Below are 16,666 nucleotides of genomic sequence, written 5' to 3' on the forward strand. Positions count from 1 at the left end.
CCTTAGGAGACCTCAGTGCAAGATCCCAGGAGGCTGGGTCAGCCGTGAGGCCAGCCAATTCCCTGGTGTCTGGCCATCCATACTGTCCAGGACCAGGACCCAGCCCGAGGAACTCATAGGAAATCAGGGACAGCTCGATGGTTTCTTGCAGCTGACTCACTCATGAGCGTATTTCCCAAAGCACATTCCACAAAACTCACTTCTGTTATGTGTTAATATGAATTCATAAAATAAAAGCAGCTTGGCAGGCCTGTATTTGGAGGAAGTTTTTCATTGACCATGACGAGCATCAGGACCTCCCAGGACCTCTCCCTGTTCATGTGCCATCAGTCCCCTGTGTTTGCAGCACAGCGGGCAGCACCCCACAGCCCACCCTAACCACAGGGCCCCTGCCCACCGCCCACACAACTGCATCCTCTGGAATTATCATCTCAAGACAAAGACACATGCCCAGGGAAAGCCACACAACAGGGTAGGACAGGGACGCTTGTCCATCTGCCTCTGCTCCACCCAGAAAGGCCGGGCGCTCTCTCAGCCACCACGTGGATATCACGTTCCCAGAGGCCTCAGGAACTGCTGTGCCCTGGAGTCGCCCTTCACATTCTACCCCAAATCCTCCCCAACTTCCTGGCCAGGCATCCTCCTTTGCAGCCTGCAGACAGACTGGCTTTGCTCCCAAGGTGTGTGTTCCCAAGACCTGAATGAAATGCCACGGGATGCTTAAACTAGACACAACATGCCTGCCACGCAGGACCCTGGCTAGATGCGGTATAACGGGGCCTGTGTCTCCCACGTGGGGGCCATGCAGGCCGCACCCACCCCCATCCGACTCCCTCACAGCTGGGAGCTCAGGATACTTCCAGACCTTTGTTTGTAGTTGCTGCTGTAAACGTGCTGCAATTTATTTGGGTTTTCTAGAATCCCTATGATTTTCGCTTGCTGCATCAAAACACACTTATAGCTATTATGACACTAGTACTGGTAATAATCATGCAGGAAAAAATAACTATATTCTCGCAAGCAAATTCTGTGGTCCCAACCTCCTTCCCCGCAATAAAACAAAACCCTGAAATTTCTAAGGGATTCAGCCACCAGAACATTCTCTTACACTGTCCCCACATCCAGTTTGTGTGATAGAAAAAGCAAAACAGGCCGGGTGCGGTGGCTCACGCCTGTCATCCCAGCACTTTGAGAGGCCAAGGCGGGCGGATCACGAGGTCGGGAGATCGAGACTAGCCTGGCCAGCAAGATCACGCCACTGCACCCCAGCCTGGTGACAGAGCAAGACTCCGTCTCAAAAAAAAAAAAAAAGAAAGGAAAGAAAAAAAGAAAAGGCAAAACAACACCTATCACATCCCATGAATCCCCCTCCCACACACTCCCTCCCCTGCCTCAGAGGACAGCCTTTCCAGGACCCCATCCCTACCGCACTGCCCACCCAGTCTCACTCATGAGCTGACTACACACAGGCACACACACGCCCATGCATGCCTGCATACACGTGCATATAGACACACGTGCACACAGTAGAAGGGGAAGGAACTGCAAACTCCCCAGCCATGGAGGCCAGGACCCTCCAGTCACCCCACCACTTCAGCCAGGGCCAGCTCAGTGCTGCCTGAGCCCCAGGACACACAGCTCTCCCCCAAAGCCACACTCCTCATGCCCTTCTAGGCCCTGCATTCAGGGTCCCCAGCCCAGCTCAGCGCAGAGGATATTCCAGAGTCGCCTTGCAGGTGGGATGGTGACAGGCTGATTCCAGGGATGCAGATCCACAGGCTCCTCAGGCTGGGAGCTTGGCCAGCTTGGGAAAGCCCTCTGCTTCCCAGCAACTCCCAAAAAGTGCTCTCTCCCCATCAGGCCGTGCGCCACAGTGAGAGCCACTGCCGTCCCCACACCCCGGAGGCCGAGCTCCTCCATTGAAGCCACTATGGCTCACTACACTGTAATGCATCTGTGACCATCCCCAGGCATCAGTGCCACCCCATGGGGCAGGGAGGGGCAGGGTCTTGCACAGCAAACCAGGCAGTGCGGCAGAGCCAGCACCCATCCGTCCACCTGGCTGGGCCCCAGAGGCTAAAGCCAGGGTGCTCAGCCCAAGAACAGGCCGTCTCCTTTGTCGTGTGCCAGGGAGGGGGTAAAAAACCCTCACCACTTCCTGATGCATTATTTATCAGGAGCGCATTAACTGTGGGTGACATCACAGGCATTCGAAGGTAATTTGTGGAAAGTATTGTTAAAGCAATTGATTTGCAAATTCCTTGACAGGGAAACGGAGCACTGAGCAGGCAGAGATGTGACATGGAGCCCTTTTTTTAAATGTATTTGGGGATAATTGATTGAAAGCTAAGCTGCGTAGCCAGTGAGAAAATGAGATTATTCTCTCTGTTATGCAAAAAAATTGTATATTGTGCAAAACAGCAGGCTGAGGAGCTGTCAGAGCAGCTGAGAGGCACTTGCTCCTCCTGGGAAAGGCAAGGTGTGATGTCTTCCCTTCCAAATCCAAATCAAGTCCTCATCATTCCCCTCACCCCAGAAAGCTCTCACCACCAGCTGCTCCTGCGTCACCTCTCGCCCCTCCACCCAGCCCCACATCAGCCCTGGGCCTCAGCCTAGACCCCTCCCTTTCCCCACCCTATACTGGGATCGGTCAATCAAGTCACTGGGTCCTGAAGATTCCAGCACCTTTGTCTGATCATCCATGCTCCTGTCCACAATCTGACTCCAGGGTATGCCAAGGACACAAGGGCTCCTGGGGAGCCCACGAGAACACAGCACAGCCATGTAGATGGGGGTGTGCTGCAGGGATTGGGACTCCACCCTGCTTGGCTCTCAGCAGCCACCACCCTTCACCAGGATGGTTTTAGTCCCCCAGTAATCCACACCGTGCCTTCTTAGCCCACACAGCCAGCTGTACCTGCCCCTCAGGACTCTCAGTGACTACTCAGAGCCTCTAGGATGGCCACAGGACCTTTGTGAGGCCACAGAGCCACATGGCCTCCTCCCCTCCACTCCTTTCACACCTTCCTCCAGTCCAGCAGCATCAAACTGCCTTTGCATGTGCCAGCCTGGAGGCTGGAACGCCACCCACCCATGGTTTGTCCACCCAGAAGGCACATTTAGTCTCCAGGAGAAGTTCAAATGCCTCATCCTCCAGGAAGCCTTCTCTGACTGCCCCGGGCAGCACCCCTTAGATGCTCCTCCCTCCCTCTGAACACCAGTGTGTTCACTAGTGGGGCCCTCCCTTCCCTAGATTATGAGCTCAGAGGTGGCTAAAAGGGTAAGTGCATGGCTGCAATGAATTAATGTATGCAAGAATGAATTAGGGAATGAATGAACCACTGCCCAAACTGCTGGGTCACTGCTGGGTCCCTCAATTTCTCCCAACTCTAACAAAGCATGGGCACCCACGGGGGCTGTTGGCTTTGTTAGCTGTTCCCACTACCCTGAGCCAGAGGATCACCCAGCTCAGAGCTCCACTTGGGGGATGGTCCCACAGTCATGGGGAGGCCCGGTTCAAGAGAAAGACCAACAGTCTGATCCCAGTCCACATATGAAAGCTGCATAATCTCAGCCACTTGGCTACCACCCTGAGCCTCTGGACAGGCCCAGTCAAGCAGAAAGTGCGTCTGGGGTTGGAACGATAGCTTAGCTCTGCCTCCCACACATCTGTAACCCTGGGCAAATCACTCGGCCTCACCGAGCCTCAGTCTTCACGTCTGCCAAATGGAAATCATATTAGTGCCAACCCGTAAGGCTGTTGTGAGGGTTACAGTCACGGTGCAAAGGTCTCACCAGGCCCTCACTAGAGGTAGAAACACTTGCTGTGACCACCTCATCCCAGTGCCTTTATTTATGTGATTACACTGAAAGTTCCCATCAACTTGATTTAGGATTTTCCTGCTCATTTTCTGTATCAGGAAATGGAGGCTCCTGGAGTTGCTCAAGAATACCTGCTAATAGTGGTGGGGATCTGGCCACACCTGGCCATGTCAGTACCCAGTACCATTCTCCCCTGGAAAGCAGGAGGCAGGAGCTGACCCTCCAGCAGGGAGGGAGGTTGCCGGACAGCAAGGCCTGCTGGCCTTCTCCCAGAGCCCCAGCACAGCCACCATGGGGGCCACTGACCAGCCAGGGGTCGAGCTGTAACCCCATCACCTTCAAATACCTGGTTTTTACAGCAGACTCCACAGCTCCGCACAGCAAGCTTGACCCTAGGGGAGGAAGGAAAGAGGCCTCACACCATAGGGCCACTAAATATCAGAGTTTGTCTAGGACTGAGGGGATTTGCAGACACAGGACCTGCATTGAAAAACCAGGAAAGCCCCAGGCAGACCAGGACAAGCCGGTCACTGGTCACCATAGTCCCACCTTTAAAGAGCTAGAAAATGCATAATGGTCTATTCAAAATATTTTGGCAACAGAGAAACACAAGGTCAGGCCAATTCATTTTATATAAGTTGACATTTTTTAAGACGATGTCTGGGGAAGCAGACAAGAAAGTTTCTGACCACCCCCTCACCCCAACTCCTGTTCCCAATGGGACAGCTCACCCACTACAGGCAACAGCCAAATCTCATCTTCAGTTCATTTTAACACCACCTCCTGCTCCCAGCCAGGCCTGGTGCTAGGCAGACAGCATTCAAAGGTGACCAAATCACAGCGCTCCCTATCCCAAGGAGCCTCCAGGACAGAGGGCAAAGATGAATTGCAACAACATACGGTAAAGGCAGGACTGAGAGACACAGCAGATGGAGGGAAGGTCAGGGAGGGCTTCCCGGAGGAGGAGACAGTTCCTTCACATGAGCTGTAAGGAGGAATTAGCAAAGTGGCAAGCAAGCTAGGGTGGGTGTTCTAGTCCTAGAACAGCATGGGCAAGGTCCAGAGGTGTGGCAGAGTATGGCCCAGTCTAGGGATCACTAATGCGACTGAAGAACCTGGCAAAATGAGGGGGAGAGAAGAGACAAAGACAGAGGAGTAGATGGGCTACACCCAGGAGACCTTTTAGAGTTTGGACTTGATTTGGGTATTCATAGGGAGCTACTGAAGAACTTTGGGGGAGTCAAGTTTAAGGCTCCCAGGACATTGGGTTTGAGCTAAAAGCCCAACTGCATCAGATGACCAATGAAAACACCAAGGCCCAGGGAGGGCAGGAAATCACCCAAGGTCACACAGCAGAAGGACTCGGTGGGGAAAAGGCAGACCTTGCCCCCACGCCTTCTGCCCTCAGCAGCATGGTCTAATGAAATGAACCATCTCACCTAACCCTCCCTCCTCACACCTATGCCAGCTCCAGCCCCTGATTTATGAACATGCCTGTTTAACAAACCTCATTTTAAGGTATCCTACAAGTTTGGATAATCTTCATTTCTTCTCCCTGATAATCTTCTGAATTCCTCTGAGAAGGGCTGAATATGCAAATCACCCAGGTAGTTCAAACAAGGGATAATCTTTCATTTATTTACTTTAATCCTGAATTCTGTTCTCTTCATTTAGAATTTGAGATTTGAGATGAGATAAGAAAAAAGCATTAACTGCCTTGACCCCAAAGGAAGTCTCCCACAGATCTTTATCATTTCGGGACTCTAAGGGATCAAGTGACCTTGCACAGAGCCTTCCCAACCCTGAGCCTCCAAAGCTCAGTCCCAGCGGCACTGCTCCCTTCTGCACCCCGTCAAATCCCTGGGCCAGTCCAGCTCCACCCAGCCCAACTCCAAGCCCACGAGCAACAGACCTTGGGCTGAACTTGCAGAAGTAAAAGGAAATAAAATGGCCCACGTGACGAGGACCTCAGAGTGTCTCCCCATATTGTGGGCACACATATGGGTGAAGAGTGAGGTAGGCGCAATAGTGCAACGACAGGGGCAGACGGCGCAGAAGAGAGAAGGATCATCTCAGCCTGGGCCATCAAAAGAGGGAAAGCTCTGTGGGAGCTGAAGATGATGGACCAGGTGTGAAAGAGAAGCCCACAGCCCTGTAAACAGACAGAAGCCCTCTTATGTCCCAGCCCCAGCGGCTAATGAGGGCCTCTGTGTTCTGGGAGAGTACAGGAACCACATCTGCCTCTGGGGGAGGGAAGGGGAGGTGCCCTGCCTGATTTGGGCCAGCAAAAAGGCCGCCTGATTGAGTTCTCTCACCCACCTCAAAGGAATTCTCTCATGCAGTGGTTTCAAAACCAGGCTGCATTCTAGTTCTGTGTGAGATGGGGCAGACACATTTCTCCGTATTCCTCCCACAAAGCACAACTGAAAACCCCAGGCATTATATATAAGCCAAATATAAGAAGACTCTGGAAGGTGGAAAGAAGAAAGTTGACCAGTTACAAACTTTAAGGAATAATGTGGCAGTGAGTTCCCAAGGTTTTCTTTTAGCCATATATATTCCGGATTGGGTGCTGGAGAGGCTGGTGACCCAGGATCATCAACAGGTACAGTTGAACAAAGCCCTAAGAAAAGCCAGCTCTCAGCTGGGAGCAGTGGCTCACGCCTGTAATCCCAGCACTTTGAGAGGCTGAGGTGGGTGGATCACCTGAGGTCAGGAGTTTGAGACCAGCCTGACCAACATGGTGAAACCCCGTCTCTACTAAAAATACAAAAATTAACTTGGTATGGTGGCACATGCCTGTAATACCAGCTACACGGGATACTGAGGCAGGAGAATCTCTTGAACCCGGGAGGCAGAGGTTGCAGTGAGCCAAGATGACGCCACTGCACTTCAGCCTGAGCAACAGAGCGAGACTTCGTCAAAAAAAAAAGAAAAAGAAAAAGAAAGAGAGCCAGCTCTCTCTACTAAAGGACTAAGAAAGGGGCATCCTAGCAAGGCAGGAAACTTCTAGACAATAATTGCCCTGTTCTAGCCAAAGAGGAACAACTATGACCCTACCCCCACCAGCAAAGGCCCAGGGGGGACTGGGGACGTTATCTTCACCTGTAGTAAAAAGCCCCTCATCCCCACTCATTGGTGTCACTGGAGTCCATGTAGGAATCCTGGATTTCTACCCCCATCTGGCAATAATGAGGCACCCTCCCTTCCATGCTGGAGTGGTGTCAGAGGAGGCCTAGTACCACCCCCAGCAGTGAGGAGGCCACCCCTACTTTGGGAAGCAGTAAAGAGGCATCCATTTCCCTCCCTTTCAGCAGTGACAAGGCATCCTTCCCTACTCAGGTGTCCACAAAGGCCAGACAGAGAACCTGGGTCCAGCCCTGCCTCACAGCAACAAGGCTGCATCCTCCTTCTCTGAAAGTGCAGGTCAAAAGAGATGGCTAAGACAGATTTAAATAAGATCCAGAATCTATAAAACCCAAAACTCCGGCCGGGCACGGTGGCTCATGCCTGTAACCCCAGCACTTTGAGAGGCCAAGGCAGGAGGATCACCTGAGGTCGGGAGTTTGAGACCAGACTGACCAACATGGAGAAACCCCGTCTCTACTAAAAATACAAAATTAGCCAGGCATGGTGGTGCATAACTGTAATCCCAGCTATTCGGGAGGCTGAGGCAGGAGAATCGCTTGAACCTGGGAGGCGGAGGTTGCGGTGAGCCAAGATCACGCCATTGCACTCCAGCCTGAGCAACAAGAGCAAAACTCCGTCTAAAAAAAAAATGCCTAAGGTTCAAGTGAAAATCACTCATTTTACCAAGAACCAAGAAAATTTCAACTTGAATGAGGAAAAGTAATCAAAAGATTCCCACACTGACATGACACAGATGTTGGAATGATCTGACAAAGATTTTAAAGCAGCCACAGTGAAAAAGCTACGATGCTACAATGATGCTATAAAAATGCAATTATGAACACATTTGAGATGAAAAAAATAGAAAATCTCAACAAAAAAATAGGCTGTCTAAAAAAAAACCAAAAGGAAATTTTAGAACTGAAAAACATAATAATAAAAATAAAAATCTCAATGGGTAAGGAAAAGTAGAATGTAGAGGACAGAGGAAGACTCAGTGAACTTGAAGACAGAATAGAAATTGCCCAGTCTTAACAATGGGGAGAAAATAGACTGAAAAATGATCACCCCAGGACCTGGGGGACTCTGACAAAACATGTAACATTTATGTCACCTGAGTCCATGAGGGAGAGAACAAAGGGGGTGACTTAAAAAAGTATTAAGGAAATAATAGCTGAAGTCTTCACAAATTTGGCAAAAGACAAAAACCTACACATTCAATAAGCTAAGCAAACCCCAAATAGGATAAACCCAAAGAAGCTATGCCATGTATATCATAATCAAACTTGTGAAAACTAAAGACAAATTAAAAATCTTGAAAGCATAGAGAGAGATGACATCTTACTTTAAGAAATAACCAACTCTAATGAAAGCAGATTTCTCCTCAGAACACATGGGTGAGATGGAGTAGCTACAGAGGTAGCCCACCATGTTTCGAGTACTGAAAGAAAAGAACTGCCACCCAGAATCCTATACCCAGCGAAAACAGGCTTTCAGGACAGTCAAGAGAATTTGTGTCAGCTGACCTACCCTAAAGGACAGGCTAAGGAAAGTTCTTACAACAGAAAAAGAAGGATTAAGGAAGGAAATCTTGGAAATCAGGAAGAAAGAACAACAGAAATAGTAAAACAAAAACAAAAACAAAAACAAAAAGCGGCGCACAGTAGCTCACACCTCTAATCCTAGCACTTTGGGAAGCCAAGGCGGGCAGATCACTTGAGGTCAGGAGTTTGAGACCAGCCTGGCCAACATGGTGAAACTCCATCTGTACTGAAAATACAAAAAAAAATTAGCCAGGCATGGTGGCACACACCTGCAATCCCAGCTACCCAGCAGCCGAGGCAGGAGAATCACTGGAACTCAGCAGGTGGAGGCTGCAGTGAGCAGCCTCCTGCAGCCCAGTCTGGGCAACAGAGCGAGACTCAGTCTCAAAAAAAGAAACCAAAAAAGTAAAAAATATAAATACAGGAACTCCTCTTGAGTTTCCTAAATTACATCTGATGACTTAAGCAAAAATTGTATCACTGTCTGATGTGGTTATCAATGCATGTAGAGCAAACGTTCAAGACAATGTCATTCTCAATGGGGGAGGATAAAGGGGCATAAAGGGAGGAAGTTTTCTACATTTCGTCCTAACTGAGGCAGTACGCTTGGAAACTTATAGCACTAAGTGCTTACATTAGAAAAGAAGAAAAGAGTCAGATCAATAAACTAAGCTCTAACCTTAAGTAAATAGAAAAAAAGAGCAAAATAAACCCCAGCAAGCAAAAGAAAGGAAATACTAAAGGCAGAGAAGAAATCAATAAAATTGAAAACAGAAAACAATAGAGAAAATCAATGAAACAGAAGTCAGTTCTTTGAAAAAAATCAATAAAATTGACAAACTTCTACCAAGACTGACAAAAAAAAAAAAAGAGAGAGAGAAAAAAGATGGAAATTACCAAAATCAGGAATGTAACAGGGGCTACCACTACAGGGGCTAGAACCTGCAGACGTCAACAGGACAGTAAAGGAATACCATGAACTATTCCACTCCTAAATATACAGCTTAGATGAAACGAACCACTTCCCCAAACACTAGACATTCACTCCGTAGGAAATAGATATAAAAACTCACTCACACAACTCACTCAATATGAAGTAGATAATTTGAATAACTCTGTAACATTTAAAGAAATTGAATTTGTAATTTTAAAACTCCCAAAAAAAGAAATCTCCAAGCCCAGATGGCTTCACTGGAGAATTCTACCAAACACTTCAAGAAGAATTAATGCCAATTCTACACACTCTTTTTCAGAAAACAGAAAAGCAGGGAACATTTCCCAACTCATTCTATCAAACTAGTATTACTCAGATACCAAAATAAGACTAAAAGAGTACAAAGAAAAAAACCTATAGTCCAATATTCCTTATGAACATAAACGCAAAAATCCTGAACATAATATTAGCTAATAAAATTCAGCAATACATAAAAATAATTATACATCATGAGCAAGTGGGGCTACTTCCAGGTATGCAAGGCTGGTGCAATATTTGAAAATCAATCAACGTAATGTACCATACTGACAGACTAATGAAGAAAAATCACATGATTTTATATCGATTGATGCAGAAAAAAGCACTTCTCAAAATTCAATACACATTCAAGATTAAAACTCTCAGGAAAAAAAAAACTGAATAGAGAAGAACTTTCTCAACTTGACATCTACAAAAAAGCAAACAAACAAAACACCCTGTAGCTAATTAACGGTGAAAGACGATACTTTTCACCTAAGATTGGAGCAAGGCAATGATGATCACTCACCACTGCTAGTCAATGTTATATTGGAAGTTCCAGCCAATGCAGCAAGGCAAGAAAAAAAGAAAAGGAAAGGGAAGGGAAGGGGAAGGAAACCAGAAGGGAAGAAATAAAACTATTTGCAGATGGCATAATGGTCGATGTAGAGAAGCTTAAAGAATCTACAAAACAACTCCTAGAACTAGTAAGTGATTCCAGCAAGTTTGCTGGATACAGGATCAATATACAAAAATCAACTGTAGGGCCGGGGCATGGTGACTCATGCCTGTAATCCCAGCCCTTTGGGAGGCCGAGGCAGGTGGATCATGAGATCAGGTGTTCGAGACCAGCCTGGCCAACATAGTGAAACCCCGTCTCTACTAAAAATACAAAAAAATAGCCGGGCATGGTGGCAGGCACCTGTAATCCCAGCTACTCGGGAGGCTGAGGCAGGAGAATTGCTTGAACCCAGGAGGCAGAGGTTGCAGTGAGCCAAAATTGTGCCACTGCACTCCAGCCTGGGCAACAGAGCGAGACTCCATCTCAAAAAAAAAGAATTAATTGTATTTTTATATACTAGCAACAAATATGTGGAAATCAAAACTAAAAATACAATATTATCTACAACTTTGCAAAAAGTAATAATAATGATGAAATACATGTAAATCTAATAAAACATATACTTAGCTTCTAGCCAAAAACTACAACATGCTGATGAAAGAAATCAAACTCAAAATAAATGAAGAGACATACAGTGTTCATGGATTGAAAGATTCGATTTAGTAAAGATACCAATTCTCCCTAAAAGGACCTATAGGTTTAATGCAACTATCAAAATTCCAGCAAGAAATGTTGAAGACATAGACAAAATTATCCCAAAATGTATATGGAAAGGCAAAGAAACTAGGATAACTAAAACAATTTTGAAAAGAATAAAATGGGAAGAATCACTCTACCCAATTTTAAGACTTATATAGCTACAGGAATCAAGACATGTGGTATGGGCAGAGGGACAGACCCATAAATAGTGGAACAGAATCAAGAGATCAGAAATAGACCCACACACGTGTGGCCAACAGATTCTGGACAAAGGTGCAAAAGCAACAGAGGAAAGATGGTCTTTTCAAGGAATGGTGCTGGAGTAATTACATACTCACAGGCAAAAAAAAAAAAAAAAAGACCTTGACCTAAACCTCACAGCTTGTACAAAAATGAACTCAAAATGAATTTAAGTGCAAAACATAAAACTTCAAAACTTTCAGGCTGGGCGTGGTGGCTCATGCCTGTAATCCCAGCACTTTGGGAGGCCGAGGCGGGTGGATCACTTGAGGTCAGGAGTTAGAGATCAGCATGGCCAACATGGTGAAACCCTGTCTCTACTAAAAATACAAAAATTAGCCAGGTGTGGTAGCGGGCACCTGTAATCCCAGCTACTCAGGAGACTGAGGCAGGAGAATCGCTTGAACCCAGGAGGCACTGGTGGCAGTGAGCCGAGATAGCACCACTGTACTCCAGCCAGGGTGATAGAGCAAGACTCAGTCTTAAAAAAAAAAAAGGCAAAACACAAAACTATAAAACTTTTAGAAGAAAACATAGAAGATCATCTTCAGGACCTGAGGCTTGGTGAACAATCCTTGGACGTGACACTAAAGGTAAGATCTATAAAAGATAAATATCAATTAATTGTACTGCATTGAAATTTAAAACTTTCACTCTGTGAGCAACCCTGCTAAGAGGATGAAAGACAAGTAGGCTGGGAGAAAATATTTTCAAACCACATAGCTGATAAATGACTTGTTTCTCGAATATGTAAAGAATGTTCTTCATATATAATTTACAAAACGTATGAAAGTTTTTAAAATTTATATATTTATATATAATTTATCAAACTTCATATATATATATATATATATATATACACTTCTAAAACTCAACAGTAAAAATAACCAATAATCCGATTGGAACATGGGCAAAAAGCACCAAGAGACATTTCACAGAAGATACCCAGATGCCTAATAACCACATGAAAAGATGTTCAGCATCGCTAAGCACTGGGGAAGCGCAGATCGGAGCCACAGGGACGCTTCAGCACTGCCTCCCGGGTCCCCTCCCTCCCACAGAGGCCTGTCTGGATCTGCAGCTGCTCATTCCGTGACAGCTACCAGATGAAGAGAATGAAAAGCCCTTTGTGATTATCGTCATGCTGAGTCCCCTCTCCCTGGGCAGGAACAGAGCAAGAGGGGACAGGGAAGCTGTCTGAAGCCCCTGCTCAGGTCGTCAAGGCCTTTAAACACTTTTACTGGGAATGCGGGGTTGAGAGTGTCCACAGCTCCCCAGTCCTGGATGGCAAACAAGGGTGACTTCATGGACACAGGGCCTCCCAAGTTCTCCTCTCTTTTTTGCCATGACTGTTTGTTAAGCAAATTAACAACCTGGCCCCAGTGAAACCCCAGTGAGTTTCAATGTTTAACATGCAGACATAAGACTGCTTGGAAGGGAATGCTGTCAAACAACCTACCCAAGAGAGAAATGGGCCAGAACTTAGCTAGATGAGCAAACCTCTAGAAACGTAGCAGGCTGCCCCACAGGAAATGGGAGCAGGGGAGGGTACAGGAGGGGACAGCCCCAGAGCCTGCCCTAGCGGCAATTTCAATCCTACCTACTGGAGGCGGCAGGGGCACATGGACGGAGACACCTGAGCCCAGATCCTAGCAGACCTTTAATTGCTATGTGACTGGTGATCCTTTTTCCTTCCTGTAAAACGGCTCATTGCTCACCATGCTTGAGCATTCAGCCCAACCCAGGAAACTAGCTGGAGCCAGTTATTCACAGGCAGTAATAACTTCCTGGAATAATAATTCCGCATTCTTTCATTCAATGGCATGCATGAGGAACGAGGCACCCTCTCTGTGTGGTATTTTAATCCCGTGGTTTTAGAGATGAGAATACTGAGGCCAGAGAGCACAGCCCACTTGCTCAAGTCCCAGGGCTGGAGAAAGGCAGGGCTGGGAACCGGATCCTCTGCCGCCCAAGGCCTGTCCAGCAGCCTGGGCCCTGGGAGAAACAAGTAGGGATGGATGGACGAGCCAGGAACCGTCCCCTCGCAGGGTGCCCACAGATGCCCCAGCACCTTCGGCTCGACAACTCCAACTTGCACAGGGACCCAATTTTAGAATATTCAGAAGGCGAAAATGCACACTTTCCAACCAAAACCTTCAATAAGATCATCATTAGCAGTTTATATAAAACTTTTATAAAATCGGCTTTCAAAATTCTTTTTGTAACAAAGATGCTCTTCTACGGCGCATAAAGTGGAAGCCAATGTCTTACATTTTTATTTACATCCCAGCCTCGCCGACAGTGTAAGAACCAAAGCTGGACTCCCTAGAAGGAGGGGACCCTGGTGTGTGGGGCTCACAGGAGGGGTGAGGCTCAGAGGATGCACTGTTGCTCACCCTACAGCTGATGCCTCACTGCAGTCAGACCCCACAGCGGCTTCCTCTGGGGCCTGTCGCCCGGAGAGTGGGCCACCTTAGCCACACCTGACTCCCGGCAAACGGAGGAGAGGATTGTTTGTTTGCTTGACTATTTTTTTTTTTTTTTTTTTTGAGGTGGAGTTTTGCTCTTGTCACCCAGGCTAGAGTGCAGTGGTGCGATCTTGGCTCACTGCAGCCTCCACCTCCCAAGTTCAAGCAATTCTCTTGCCTTAGCCTCCCGAGCAGCTGGGATTACAGGTGCCTGCCACCACACCTGGCTAATTTTTTTTGTGTGTGTATTTTTGTATTTTGTATTTTTAGTAGAAAGGAGGCTGGTCTCGAACTCCTGACCTCAGGTGATCCGCCCGCCTCGGCCTCCCAAAGTGCTGGGATGACAGGCGTGAGCCACTGCGCCTGGCCTGTTTGCTTGACTTAATGAAAACATACCCAATACCCCTTAGGTACACCTGTGACTGAAGTAAAGCAGCTTAGAAACCTCCTCCCCCACAGAAAAGGGCGGAAACCCTCACGTTGACACCAGGCTCTGGAGAAAAGCCTGCCATGGAGCCAAGTGTTATCTCACTCCTTTGTTGAAGGCATTGTTCAAATAAACTTCTCAAATTAAGTCAGGTTATTTTATAGTCTTTTACATTTTTTAATACTGTAAGCTGGTCTCAAAAAAACTCTTTCTTGTGCATGATCTTACTTGACTCCAGCAACAAGCCTGCAGGTACAATGAAACCTCTCTGATGGACGAGAGCCCTGGGACTCAGAGAGGTAAAAGGATAGGTCCGAGATCTTGCAGCTAAGCAGCAGCCTTAGCGCCCAGTCCCTGCCCTCATGCCTGGTGCTGGCCCGTGTTGCCAGACCTGCTTGCACACAATTCCTTAGCAGCCCAATCTCAGCGCCAGCTGATTTCTTGCCAAGTCAGCAAATGGCTAACCACCATTCCAGTTCCATCATCACAGGTAATGAAGCTCTGACCACCACAGAGAGAACAAAAATTAAAACTAAACTAAACATTGGGTTTCAGGCTCCCAAATACTTCTGGATTGCAAAGGGCAAAAAAAAGAATCATTTACTTGGTCCCATCTTCCCTTCCAATGAGCCTCATCAGCATGCTGGCAGCTTCCCTTTTTACTGAAGTGGATTTCTTATTAATCAGCACATCTCCATGGCTCTGAGCTGTCCTCATATAGACAGTCCCAACTTACAATGGTTTGATTTATGGTTTTTAAGTGGTAGGACAGTCTCTTGCCACGCTGGGCAGAAGCAGTGAGCCGTGCAGCTCCCAGTCAGCCCCACTATCCTGAAGGTAAACGGTGTCCATGTTGCCAGGCAATTTTGCTAATGCAAATGTTCTGAGCATGTTTAAGGTAGGCTCAGCTAAGCTATGATGCTGGGTAGGTTAGTGTATTAAATGCGTTTTCAACTTATGATGGGCTTACCAGGACATATGCCCAATGTAAGCTGAGGAGCGTCTACACCAAGCATGAGACGATGTCACGACAGGCACAGGGGACTCCCACCAGCAAACCTGGAAAGGGGCAAGGCCAAATTTTTTGAGGTCCCTTCCAAATCTAAGAACAAAAACAGGCAACCAGAGGAAGTCTAGAAGTACAGAGAGGTAGGTGGTCTAACCAAAATCGCTTCTCTCTTACTGCTCCTGTCCAGAGGCGAAAAGAGAATGAACTTGGGATTACTTCCAAGGCAAATGAGAAAAAAGCTGGGATCCCATGCTCCCAAGAACTGGGGCTCATCCACACATTGGAAGAATACTTGATATGCATTTACAGAAAGGAAATGGATTGAGTTAGAAATATGGGAACAAAGTTATGCCCAGGGAAGCCTCGAAGAGGACAGCAGTGAGAGAAGGTGCAGGTGAGGACAGGCCCGTGCTGAGTGGGAGTGGGTCTAAGTGTATTGGTCCATTTTCATGCTGCTGATAAAGACACGCCCGAGACTGGGTAATTTATAAGGAAAAACAGGTTTAATGTACTCAAGGTTCCATGTGGCTGGGGAAGCCTCACAATCATGGCAGAAGGTGAAAGGCACCTCTCACATGGTGATAGACAAAAGAGAACCAACCAAAAGGAGAAACCTCTTTTTTTTTTTTTTTTGAGATGGGGTCTCGTTCTGTTGCCCAGGCTGGAGTGTAATGGTGTGATCTCGGCTCATTGTAGCCTCTGCCTCCTGGGTTCAAGCAATTCTCCCACCTCAGCCTCCCTAGTAGCTGAGATTACAGGGGTACACCACCACACCCAGCTAATTTTTATATTTTTAGTAGAGATGGGGTTTCACCATGTTGACCAGGCTGGTCTCGAACTCCTGACCTCAGGTGATCCACCTGCCTCAGCCTCCCAAAGTGCTGGGATTACAGGTGTGAGCCACCGTGCCTGGCCTGGGGAAAGCTCTTACAAAACTAACTATCAGATCTCGTGAGACTCATTGACTACCATAAGAAGAGTAAGGGGGAAACCGCCCCCACCCATGATCCAGTCATCTCCCACCAGGCCCCTCCCACAACATATGAGAATTATGGCAGCTACAATTCAAGATGAGGTTTGGGTGGGGACACAGCCAAACCATATCATTAGGTCAGCCCTGAAAAGGGCTACAGGGAAGCCTAGGGGGAAAGTCCATCCACAAGCACAGGACACCCACTAGGACACCTATGTCTTCCTCCTGCTTTCTAGGTACAGATAAAATATTTTTCTCTGAGAATTTAAAACATGAGCCTGAGATTCATGTATTTGGAATTTTAAAAGTCACATTACTCTCATGCTCTACAAACCACCAATCTAAGAAGTTAACATTAAAAACTAAGTTATAGGCCAGTGAAATCCCTGGAGTACCTGACAAAGACCAAAACTAAACCTAGAGGAACATGACCTCAACTAAGTCTGTAAGAGATTCTCAGTGACACAGCCACTGTGACGATGATCTTGCAATGAAAAATTAC

Source organism: Pongo pygmaeus, chromosome 11 (assembly GCF_028885625.2).
Source record: "Pongo pygmaeus isolate AG05252 chromosome 11, NHGRI_mPonPyg2-v2.0_pri, whole genome shotgun sequence".
Classification (NCBI taxonomy): domain Eukaryota; kingdom Metazoa; phylum Chordata; class Mammalia; order Primates; family Hominidae; genus Pongo; species Pongo pygmaeus.